Genomic DNA, 13025 nt, shown 5'->3' on the forward strand with positions numbered 1-13025 from the left:
GAGGAACGAAAAGACGACCATCGATGTTACTTGACTCACCAGATGTCAGCTTGCTGATTTCTTCATCAATACAATGTTTCAAAGCCATGGTTGGACTGATTTGGTCGCCAGCAAGTACTTTTAGAGAGGAGGGATCCATTGGTAGAAAGCAAAAGAAGAGCAAAGAAGATCAGAAAAACCAGTAGAGAGAAGGGTTTGAAAAAGGCAAGAGTTTTCGGAACACAAAACGAGAGGGTTTTAAAACCTTTGTGTCCGAAATTATACCCCTTAAATCGTTAAGTACAAAAAGTACGAATGTGAAGAATTTCTTCCAAATTGGTAGTTTTGGAGGGAAGAGCTTATTCCGGGGATTGGGGCCAGCTTCGAAATGAACTATTTGGCTTCGAAAACAAGATCTTGGCGTCAGAAAATCAAATAACAACGGCTTCGAAATACATAAGTCAGCTTCGAAGCCTAGTATCTGCTTAAAGGTGCTAAATTGTTTGATTGTGGGTCTATTTAGGAATCAAAGTAACGACCTTCGGAGCAAACCCTAGTATTCTCTGAGTATGAGAAGCGCTGTTCAGAACATACTACATGCTTAAAAATGCCTGAATGCTCAAAGTAATGGTCTACTTCAAACAATCCAAAGACTCGTTTGAAGGTTATCAGTCAAAATGACTCTTTAAGGAAGAGGGGCACTGTTCGAAACATCCAAGACCAATCATTGGTTTCTGTATGAGCAAGAGGGAATTGCCATAGGTTGCCCTTCGAAGCCAAAAGAGATCAGTTTAAAATTGATTGGCTATATCAACCATGACCATATATTGGTTACAGTTAGTGTTGACAAAGTAAAGTCATTGAAATCGAAGTACTAAAATAATATCTGCCAGAATTGTCAATTTTACTCCATGAATTGGAAAAAGACATGATTGGTTCTTTTAGTTCTTCATTAAACAAGTTGATTCGAAGGATGAGATTATTCAATTCGAAGTTATGAGTTAGCTTTTAGAGATGAAAGGAAACAGAGTCAAACAGCGTTGAGTACAGAAAGACTTTGTTTATATTAAAGCCAAGATGATTACATGAAGTAACTCTATCTGGGTACAAATTCAAGCTCATAAAAATAAGGAATAGAATAAATAACAAGGTCATGAAATTTTGTCCAGCAATGGTCAATAAATTTCTGTTCTTTCTTTATTATTTCTTCTATTTCCTCTAAAGTTGATTGCATAAGCTGATGAGCTCTCACTTCGTAATAGAGTTCTTCAGCCTTTGCTTCGAAGGCCTCTTCCCTCGATTTTTGTTCCAATTCATCTATAACCAAATCATCCCAGTACGCAGAATCTTTATTCCTGAAGTCATCGAACTCTTCGATAAAATTCTCTGCTTCATATTGGGCATGAATTCGGAGAGATAAAAGTTCATCCAGATTTTGGATGGTGATCTTAGAATTCTGATGCCAGTAGAGGAGCACTGAGAGTTGGTCCAAAAACAAATGGAGCTCTGCTTGAGCAAGAGGGTTGAGGACATGACCCCTAGTGAGGATATCACAAGCCCATTGAAAATTCTTAAGAGGAATATCATCCTCAAGAACATTGAAGGGCAGGTGGGAGAAAGCCGCAAGCAAAAGTTGAGCTTGCTTTCGCTCGGCTGGAGAAGGGGGTGACGGAGGTTGGTAAGGTGGAAAGACTTTGTCCATCGGAAGGGCAAGTCTTAGTTTTTCTGTCCAGGAAAGGATGGGAGGAGGAGAAGGAGAAGATGATTCTGCTTCAGAAGACGAAGGGGAAGGAACAGGTGTTTCTATCTCAGAAGATGCAGATGCAGAAGAAGGTGTGGATGCTTCTATTATGGGAGATGGCACGGGAGCAGAAGGAACAAAGGCATTAATGTAGTCAAGCCAATCAGAAGAACAAATCTTCGCCTTTTTGGCTAAAAATGAAGGGGTGTACCCTTGTGCTTCTTCTGGATGCTGGGCAGGGTGCATTATCTTCGTAGGCATGGAAGAAGTATACCAAGCCACAAGCAGATTCTCCTCCAAGCTACGTCGAAGGTCAATGGGCACGTAAGGGTAGACCACTGAGCTTCGAGCGTAGGAGGGAAACTCCAAGGGGTCAGTAAACTCAACAAAATGGTGATTGATTCGCTCCCTTAGATCATAAGTCTCAGGAGTGGACCAGCTTGTCCAGCCAGAAGCTCCAGAGGATGAAGAGGTCACAGTTTCATCCCATGCAGAGGTCTGTGAAGAAGAGTTTCCTAGATCCATATTTGCAACTTGTCGAAGCAAAGGCTCAAGGGTAGTTCGGTCAGAATACAAAGGGAGCTTAGGGGAAGAGCTCTTTGTATCTGTAAGTTTGTAAACCAAAGGATTAAAGGCAATGTGTTCGTAGTCCAAAGGTTTATAATCTGCAAAAGCCTCCATTACCTGAATATAGGGGGGCGGGTAAAGGTAGCTAATGAATGCGTGGAGGTTCTTTCGAGGAGGAACAACATCACTCGAAGGCTCTTCATATGCTTGATCAATAGAAAGGGAAGTTGATGCAGCCATAGCTTGTTCGAATACTAAGGTATTGGGATGTTCGACGAGTTAATGCAGATGATCTCCAAAATGGATGACGGTTGCGTTTCCAGAATATGGACTCCATACACGTTCTGGAAGCGCGGGAAAACTGCAATCCACTAATATCACCAAGTATTGGGTATATTAGTGCGGGGGGTAATGTTGGCTACATATTTTGTAAAAGTCAGTTACAGTTCGACACGTGACATAGTAAGGGTAATAAAGGAAGGTTATTCAAGCCCTTAATCCTGGTCGTACACGTGGCAATAAATATTGGTCCTCACCTGATCTGAGTAACACTAGATCAAATAACGGGATGTAAGATGACGTGTCCTCAACGGTTACTCATATTCAAATCTAAGTACAAGAGGGAAGCTCAACTGCCAGTAATGGCGTAATGGAGCTACTTGTAAGGAAGCATGATCAGCGATCATGGAGGAGCAGTTCGACGGTTCGAAGTGCAGTTCGAAGGTCATCACTGACGAGTATAAATAGCAGGACAGCCCCCAGAAAAAAGGACGGATTCAGATCATACAAATCAGTCATTTACTTCATATATTTTCTTTCCAGTCATTTACATTTCCCGTCCTTAAATACCTGTTCTTTAAATACCTGCACTTTAAATACTCGCACTGCACTTCAATTCATAGGAGTAGCTTCAAGTAGATTCAAGTAGATTGCTGTTGTAAACCTCTCCGAGGCTGAGTTCGGACCATTGTAAGTGTTCATTTTTATGAAATACTTCAATTGTTCTTCATATTACTATTATTTCTCTTAATTTCTCCTAATTCAAGCCACCAGTAAAAGTCCTCTTCATTGAGGCTGAAAAGAACTAAAACACAATCGTCTGATAATTGGTTGGCAATCATAATTTCTGTAAGGACTGATTGATCCTTGCTGGCACGCTCATATTTACAAAACTACCCTTCGAAAAGCCAAAAAGCCAACAATTGCATTTGTTCACAAAGAGAAAACTCCATCCATCAATATTGTTTAGTGAGAGTCCATCAGAGTCACCTTTATTACAACTGATCTTTATAAGTCAACAAGCAAGCCAAGGGGATATTTGCAGGGTGTCCACATGATTTGGACACAATGCAGATGATTCAATCATCTCCAGACTACATATTATGGATTATCTTTAGTTTTGGCCTCATCAAAAACTCCAATTGATGAGACTGCAAGAAATCATAGGGCATTCACCAATTTGGAAATTCAAAGTCAAATGAACTCTTTTATATGGATGGCAATAATGCCCCCCCTCCCCCTCCCAAAAAAAAGAAAAAAAAAAAAAAAAAACAACAACAACAACACAACTACTTTCCCTGCCCTCTTAATTTATAAGGGGTGGATTTTGTGGTGGAGGTTATAGGTTCAACTAGGAAGTAAGTAGAGAAAAGAAGACAACCATATCCAATGGAACATGTCTAAATAGGTTTGCCAACCATGAAATTTATTTGTATAATAACACAACAATATTTGTCTTCCTCCCTCCTAAAACCACAAACTTACTTTCGAGAATATCACTTAGGAGGCTTATCTGGCCCAAACGTGTCATTCACGAAGGGCGTTCCGAATTCAGAGGCTTTTTGTGTTGGCCAATCGTGATTTTCACGAAAGGCGCTCCAAATTCGGAGGCTTATTCGGCCTAAACGTGTCATTCACGAATGATGCTCCAAATTCGGAGGCTTTTTTTGTGTTGGCCAATCGCGATTTCCACGAAGGGTGCTCCAAATTCGGAGTCTTTTAACACAACCAGAACTCACTGGGCAAGAGAGAGAACATTGTATTAAAAAAAGAAAGATGTACACGGTGTAAAATCAAAACAAGCTATCGTGACGTACAAGTTTACTTAATGATAAAATTTGCGCAAGTGTGTGGAATTCCACAGACGCGGCAAGCTTCTTCCATTCATTGCCTTTGAGCCGATATGCCCTTGTCCCTGCGATTGAGTTAATCTGGTAGGGGTCGTCCCAGTTAGGACCTAATTTTCTGTCAGCAGGATTCTTAGCAGCAGGAAGCACTTTCTTGAGGACCAACTCTCCTGGTGTATAACGACATAGCTGAACACGTTGATTATACGATTTATCGAGCTGTTGCTGGTATCGTGCCATGGAAACAAGGGCACGGTCTCAGCGTTTTTCAATCAGAGTCAAGTCCAAGGCCAACATGTCATTTTGGCCCATGTTAGGAACCTTCGATTTCAAGGTTGGAAAGCCGATCTCCAAAGGGATAATTGCCTGGGTTCCGAAGCACGGAACAAACGACGTTTCCCTTGTGGATCGCCTTGGAGTAGTGCGATGAGCCCACAGTACGCTGGGTAACTCTTCGACCTATCTGCCTTTAGCTTTGTCCAACTTTTTCTTGATGTCATCCATAATAATCTTGTTGGTGGACTCCGCTTGACCATTGCTTTGGGGGTAAGCCGTCGAGGAAAATTAGGGCCGGATACCATAAGTGCTGCACAACTCTCGATACACGCCACAATCAAACTGGGTACCGTTGTCTGAAACAAGTGCTCGGGATATGCTGAATCTCGTTATGATGTTTTTCCATACAAAACGCTTAACGTCGAAATCTCAAATATGTGTTAGTGCATCCGCTTCAACCCATTTTGTGAAATAATCTATCACAACAATTAGGAATCGCCTGTTGCCTGGTGCTCGTGGTAACGGTCCAACGATATCAAGCCCTCATTGAGTGAACGACCAAGGACTGGTGATTGAGTTTAACTCCTCGGCAGGTAGATGAGTTAGGGGGGAAAACTTCTGGCATTGCTCATATTTCTCGGCATAACACTTGGCATCGGTTCGCATGGTCGGCCAATAATACCCCTGTGTTATGGCTCGATGGGCCAGAGATCGTCTGCCTGAATGGGCACCACAACTGCCTTTATGTATTTTAGACAACAGTTCCTCGACTTTATCAAGGTGAACACATTTTAAGTACGGCCCAAAGAGAGATTTTTTTATAGAGCTTTCCTTGCGGATCCAAATAGTCTTTGAGGGTTTTGTTTTGCAGTTTGTGTGCTTCTTTCTTATCCGTCGGGAGTTGCTCTGAAGATAGGAATGCGGTGATAGGGTCCATCCAACTTGGACCCGATTCGATAACGTTGACTTGAATTGATTCTGAAGAGGCAATGCTTGGCTTTAGGACGAACCCTACTTCGATTGTCCGTTTAATTTCTGAGTTGATGGCAGAGTAAGCAAGCCAGGGCGTCTGCATCGTGTTCTAATCCCGGGTTATTTGATTTAGTTCGTGGTGATTAAATTTCACAAGCAAAGAATTCGCCATTTTCATATAGACTGCCATGTAGTCATTTTTGGCTGCATTTTCCCCTTTCAATTGGTTGATTACTAGCTTTGAGTCACAGAAAACAAGCAGACGCCGCGCACCGAGGTGAAGTTCATTTCATAAGCCGGTTAACAGTGCTTCGTATTCGGCCTCATTGTGTGATGCGTCGAAGCCCAGTTTGACGGCTTGCTGAATTGTTGCCCCTTCGGGGGTCATGATTACTACGCCAACCCCACTGCCCCACTAGTTGGATGACCCGTCGCAATACATCTGCCAAAGGTCGCCAACATACATTCTCCAATTGGGTTTAGTTTGCACTTGATCAGACTTAAAGTCGGCGAGGGATCTTGTGAATTTGGCTACAAAGTTGGCAATCACTTGCCCTTTGATGGAAGTTCTGGATAAAAACTAGATATCATGCTGGCCGAGTTCATGAGCCCATTTTGAAACGCGCCCCGATGCTTCCGCACTGCGGAGCGCTGACCGGAGGGGATACTCCGTTGGTACCCCAATGGTATGCCCTTGAAAGTAGTGCATCAGTTTTCTTGTAGCCATGATGAGAACAAGGATAAGCTTTTCTAATGAAAGGTAACGTGTTTCGACGTCGGCCATAGCTTTGCTCACATAGTAAACTGGTCCCTGCTCCCCAAGTTCTTCCCTTAACAGTACGGCACTGACTGCCCGGTCAGATACTGCCAGATACAAAATGAGCGGATCGACTGCCATAGGTGTGGCCAAGAGTGGTACTGATCGGAAATAAGACTTCAAGCCATCCAAAGCGGCCTGGCACTCGGGGGTCCAATTAAATGCTCTGCCTTGCCAAAGTGTATGAAAGAATTGTTGGCAGTGATTCGTGGAATGACTGAAAAACCTGTTGAGCGCAGCGGCCATTCCTATCAGCTTCTAAACCTCTTTGATTGACCGAGGGGATCCAAGCTCTAGAATTGCCATGATTTGCCTTGGATTGGCTTCGATTCTGTGATAGCTAACGATGTAGCCAAGGAATTTGCCGGATCAGATGTCGAATGTACACTTAAAAGCGTTCAATTTCATCTTGTACTTTCAAAGGATGCCGAATGTTTCTGACAAATCGGCTAGATGGGAGTGCTTTTCCTTAGATTTGACCACCATATCATCGATGTATACTTCCATGGTACGGCCGAGTTATTCCTTGAACATGACAGTTACTAATCTTTGATAAGTTGCTCTCGCATTCTTCAGCCCAAAAGGCATAACCTTGTAGCAATAGGTTCCTCTTGGGGTGTGGAATGTGGTTTTTTCTTGATCCTCCGGATGCATGGAAATTTGATGATAGCCCTTGTAGGCATCCAAGAAGCTCATACGTTGATGATGTGCCGTTATATCTACGAGTTGGTCTATTCTGGGTAGGGGAAAATAGTCCTTGGGACAAGTTTTGTTCAAGTCCTTGAAATCCACACAGATATGCCAAGAGCCATTCTTCTTCTTTACAACCACAGTATTGGACAACCATGTAGGATGGGTTACTTCATGAACCGCCCCGGCGTCAAGTAATCGATCTACTTCTTCAACAACGGCCAAAGTATGCTTTGCGGCTGACCGCCGACTTCTTTGAATAATTGGCTTACATTTTAGATCAACGTTTAAGTGGTGTTAGGTCACTGATGGATCCACTCCTGGCATCTCGTATGGGGACTATGAAAATACATCAATATTGCCGAGTAAGAAGGATACCAACTCCTGTCTTTCAACTTTATCCAAGGAAGCGCCGATCATGAAGAACTTGTCAGGACTTCCGTCAATTTCGACTTGATGCAAGGCTTCGGTTGCCTTTTCACTTGGGATCCTCCCAATGTCTTTGAGGCTTTTCCTATCCGGTACCTCAATCAAATGCACTTCCAGTTCTCTTGGTCTTTTTACAGCTAAAAGATAGCATGCCCGCGTCGATTTCTGAGAGCCATGAATTTGTTCAATACCGTATTCAGTCGGAAAACGAAGTAGTTGGTGGTAGGTGCTTGGCACGGCTTGAATCGTATGTAACCAAGTTTTGCCCATGGTGAGATTATACGGCGAAAGAAGCTTGACAACCATAAATTCTATGTCTATTAATCTGGTGTCGCCCCGTACTGGTAGTGTGATTTTGCCCAAAAGATACTCTGGGTTAGCATTGAAGCTGAATAACGGGTAATCAGCCGGAGTCAGGTCTGAGTCGGTAAAACCAAGTTTGACGAAAGTTTTGTAATACATTATTTCCGAAGTGCTGTCCTGGTCAATGAGAACACGCTCAATGGTGAATCTGTTTATACGTAGCTCGATGACGAATGGATCAATGTGGGGTGCGTCACTCCAATTAAATCACTGCCATCGAAACTGATCATTCCAAGGTCGTGGGGCCGTTTCGCTAGCGTCATTGGGCTATGGGGGCTAGATGGCAACTGGATTGTATGCACCTTGGGTGACGCCGGCATGCTGTATATCATATGAATTACACCAGGAGGAGGTGACTCCGGCCATAGAGCTACTGTGTTTGTTGAATTGTTCTTTTAGACATGTTGCGTGAGACAGCTGTCTTGCACTAATTCTTCAACGTGATCTTTTAATATATAACAACTATCGGTGTCGTGACCATGATCTTTATGATACTCACACCATTTATCCTGTCTTCTCACATCGGGAGGTCTCGTCATCTTGGGCGGCCACTTGAAGAACAGAAGGTGTTATACTCTGTCACGACCCAAACCCGCCCCGAAAAGGTTTGCATCATAACCGGCCAGTAATCTTAGATTACCACAGGCCTTTCTGTACAAAACATACATAACCGGGGCTTGCGGAAGCGAAAACAAAACACTAATAGTCCTAAGAGCTGTGCATTTATATGAACATACATTACATGCCAAAAATGTTAATTTACCCACTACATTACATCACATATAATCAAAATTCATATACAAGACATAGGCTCACGCCACATGTACAACCAAAACCAAGCTTCCTAACGGCCTAGCCCCAACTCGGAGGCACCAAAACACCGGGTAGGCTTCAAAACGGCGGCTCAGCTCAGACTCCGCCTAGGCTTGACTCCCAGAGTGCTCACCTATAATTACATATATACAAACAATGAGCTAAAGCTCAGCAAGTAACATTAAAGTAAAGGGGTAGTGAACGAATCCCACATTTCATATATCCATAAAATAAATCATTCATAAACATAATCATCTCATATCAGAACATACATAATGGCATACTCCATAGAACATAACATTTGTCGTCCAACGACTAGAGTAACCGGTCCCGGACACCGATTAAACACATACCGAGATCTCGTAAACTGGTCCACTTAGGACTATCTATGGATGCCATACTAGATTCGCAAACTGGACATTCGTTCACAGAAAACATTTATCATTTCAAAACCATAGCATAACGTAGCACTTTTAAACATAGATCATACTAACATATCTTTACAGAAATGTTACTCACAGTGGGTTTCCAAAACCGGTTGCACGGTCTTCGCCTCTTGACCTGCAATTATCAACATGATAACACATTTCTTCAATACACATTATCATTAAATCACTTAATTCATGCCATTCTATCCTTTCCTTATGAAATTTCATGTTCATGAGGTGCCAAATGATGCCAATAACATGATAAAATCAAGTAATTCATGCCATATATGAACTGAATACAACCTCCAAAGTTTTCCTGAAAATAAGTCCCCCGCTCGAGCGCCACTTTGTCCGCTCGAGCGGACTGCACAATTTTCCAAAACTGCTGGGAGGCCGATTTTCACGCTCGAGCGGGAATACCTCCGCTCGAGCGGACTGCGCGAAAATCTGAAATTCTAAGCTCTTCCAAAGCTTTAACCTTTCCTTTAACAAAAACAACTTCAAAACGATGGAAACCAAGCCCCAAAACACTTGAAAACCACTTGATTTAGACCTTACAACTTCTCAACAAAACCCACATGCATCATGTACAAGATCAAACCATGAATTGAGGTGAAGAATCATAACTATTCATGTAAAAGCTTCATTTCTTCATATCCATGGAGGTTCTTCCTCAAGAATGCCAAATATAAACATAAATCATCTATTCATGCCATACATGCTCAAATTAAACATATTTCTCCTTTCAATCCTCTTATTTAACACAAGATCATTAATGATTCAACCTTATTTCAAGAAAGTAGAGAAGAAATTCTTACCTTAAGCACTTAATTGGAGAAGTTGTAGCTTGATTCTCCTTTTTCCCCCTTCTTCCCCTTTCTCACGAATTCTCCTCTCTCTCTCTCTCTCTCTCTCTCTCTCTCTCTTTCTAGATTTTTCTTTTCTTCTTTTTGAGTCAAAGAGTCAACATCCTTATCTATGTATAGATATATCACAAAAAAAAAATAGAATTGTGCCATAATATTGAGCCAAACAAGGCTTAACGAATCAGACGAAATTTAGTCCTCAATTTATTTTCCCAAATGGGTCTAAAAATTCCCGGTATCACATAGGCGTGCTCAATTTCGTTTTCCGAACCCATTACGGTCATCAATTTCAGTCCCAAAGTTCTCATCTCAACAGATATTCTTCAATTAATTTCATATGAACACATAATGAATTACGGATATTTGTGACATGCGTTTCGGGGTCATTACATTCAACAGAATCTTATTGATCGGCTTTGTCAGCTCCGTGTATTTCTTGCCTGAACGCCTTGTGCTCCTGCTATTCATTAGCTCGATGTGAACATTGGTCGTTTGATCGGCGCGAGTTATGCATTTTGTCTCGTTTAGGCCGATTATGCCGCTTGGGGCTTCTTGATGGCACTACGCTAATCGGCTGAACAATTCCTGACCTGGCCGTCTCAACGGCTTTTCGTCCGGCTTTGACTCGAATCACATTGTCTTTCACTTTGCAGTATTCTTTGATCTCTTTCATTAATGCCCAGATGGTTTTGGGGGGACTCTTGGTTAAGGAACTGCGGATGGGGCTATTAGGATGCAATCCCATCTGTAGACACCCCATTTTTGACCAACCTTAAGACTCAGACGTCACCAATTGAGCGCTTGGTGATGTTGCATAATGTGCTTGTTCAGAAGTTTCAGAGTCGCGGCCGTGAGCCCTGCCTCCGGGCTTCCGAACCCTTTTCTGTGCCTTGTCTCGGTTTGCGAATCAGACTCGGTTTTCTCTGTTTCTTTTCCTGAGGGGAGGGAGAGGTCTCGTAGGCCATCTCTCAATGTCCGTAGGCTACATTCGGTGGCCGTAGGCCATTTTTCCCATTTCGGAGTCTGGTTCCCGGTTTTTCGGAGCCGTCAGGCCGTGTGCCTCGGTTCGGGACCGCTTAACCATCTCCTATTGCTCTGATTTTTGGCATACATCTTATTTTCTCTCTTTTGAGGGACACTGGGGGCTGAGAAACCCACTTCGAGGTCGAATACCATTTTCGGTGCTTAACAGCCCATTTTCGGGACCCCGAACTGCGTGTTTTGGCCCCGGAACGTTCGTTTTGCAACGGTTTTTGTTCATTTTTGGCAGGTACCTCTGTTTTATCACGAGGAAGGTCACTGAAGGGTGGGAGGCTAGTAAATGTTGCAGCAGCCAGATATCTCTCCTCCGGAGCCTCCCGGCGCCCGTTTTTCCAACTTCCGAGCTAATGTTGAATACCTTGGAGCTAATGTTGTCAACTTTCAACCACATATCTGTGATCTACACACTTGAGAGGCCACTAAAAGTTGGTGGTCGGCCATTAAGGTCACCTGACCCTTTTGACCCCTTTCTTCCGGGCTAATGTTGAACCCCTTGGACCTTTTTTCTTGAACTTTCAACCACATATCTGTGATGTACACACTTGGGAGGCCCCTAAAAGTTCATGGCCGGCCAGTAATTCAACTTGACCCTTTTGAACCCCTCTTTCCGAGCCAATGTTGAACCCCTTGGGCCCACTTTCTTGGACTTTTAACCACATGGTTGTGTTGTACACACATAGGGGTACCTCTCCAATATCTGGCCGGCCAGAAAATCACCTTGACCCTTTTGACCCCTAGCCGGCCGGCTAGAGGGTGTAGCCGGCCGGCCACCTCCAGTAAAAGCAACAGGCCGGCCTGCTTCCTTGCACTGTGCCCTTTACAGCTGTTAGGCAATATCCCCCAGATATTTTCTGTATCCGGGGGATATTTTGTGGGGGAGTTTTACCCTCCTTCTCCCCCACCTTTTACACCCCCTTTTGGCCCTTTTAACCAGCTGATGGCCTCCTCTACAAGGGTTAGAAAATTTTCTCTTCAAGCTTCCATAGCCAACTCCATCTTCTTCTTCTTCTTCAATTCTTCAAAAACCCTAAGTCCCTTAACCTCCATTCCTTCTACACCACCAAGCTCTACCACCACCATCTCATTTCCAGCAGCAAGGAGGGATTCTTGAAGGCTAAAGAAGCTGCAAATCCATCCAAGAAGCAACAAAAGCTTGAATCTTCAAGGGTAAGTTACACTTTTACCCTTTTGAACCTTTTTCTTGATCTATTTATAAACCCCACTTCTTTTTGGTTTCAAGCTCCGGCCCTAACTGAAAAAGGCCATTTTTTGAGCTCATCTTCACTTCTCATTAAGGGCTCAACCCTGTTTGAGCCCTCCATAATACACTTGCTTCATTGACCATCTTGTATGTCATAGTTTTGCATGCTGTTTTTGACCCATGAGAAATTTATTTTCGAGCATGTTGTAAACTGATTTTAGGCTTATTTTGAGCCCCTCTTCAACATTGAGGAAGGGCTCAACCTTGTTTGGTGTCTCCATGTGTCACTTGTAGTTCAATCCCTTATTTGGCCCCATTTTTGCATAAATTGATAGCCCTCTTTGCTTCTGTTTTTGGACCTTGGTCCAAACTGAAAGTGGTCTTGTTTTGGCCTATACTTCATGTTTCATTCACACTTCTTTCCTGTTTGGTGATTATTTTATATACTTCATGTTATAGCACCTTTTGAGCCTTATTTTGCATCACATTTTTAGCATATTTGTATACTGATTTTGAGGCTGCCATATACTGTAAATGTTCATATTTTTGGTCCATCTTCAGTGTTGTAGAAGGAAATTTTTCAGTTTGGGTTTAGCTTATACCACTTGCTTCATTACCCCTCTTTTGGCCTCTATTCTTGCATGCTATTTTTCCTTTACCTATGCTTGCTGTTTGGCCTTGTTTATAACTGTGAAAGTGCATCTTTTGGGACTGTC

Source organism: Camellia sinensis, chromosome 4 (assembly GCF_055761805.1).
Source record: "Camellia sinensis isolate YWXY chromosome 4, ASM5576180v1, whole genome shotgun sequence".
Classification (NCBI taxonomy): domain Eukaryota; kingdom Viridiplantae; phylum Streptophyta; class Magnoliopsida; order Ericales; family Theaceae; genus Camellia; species Camellia sinensis.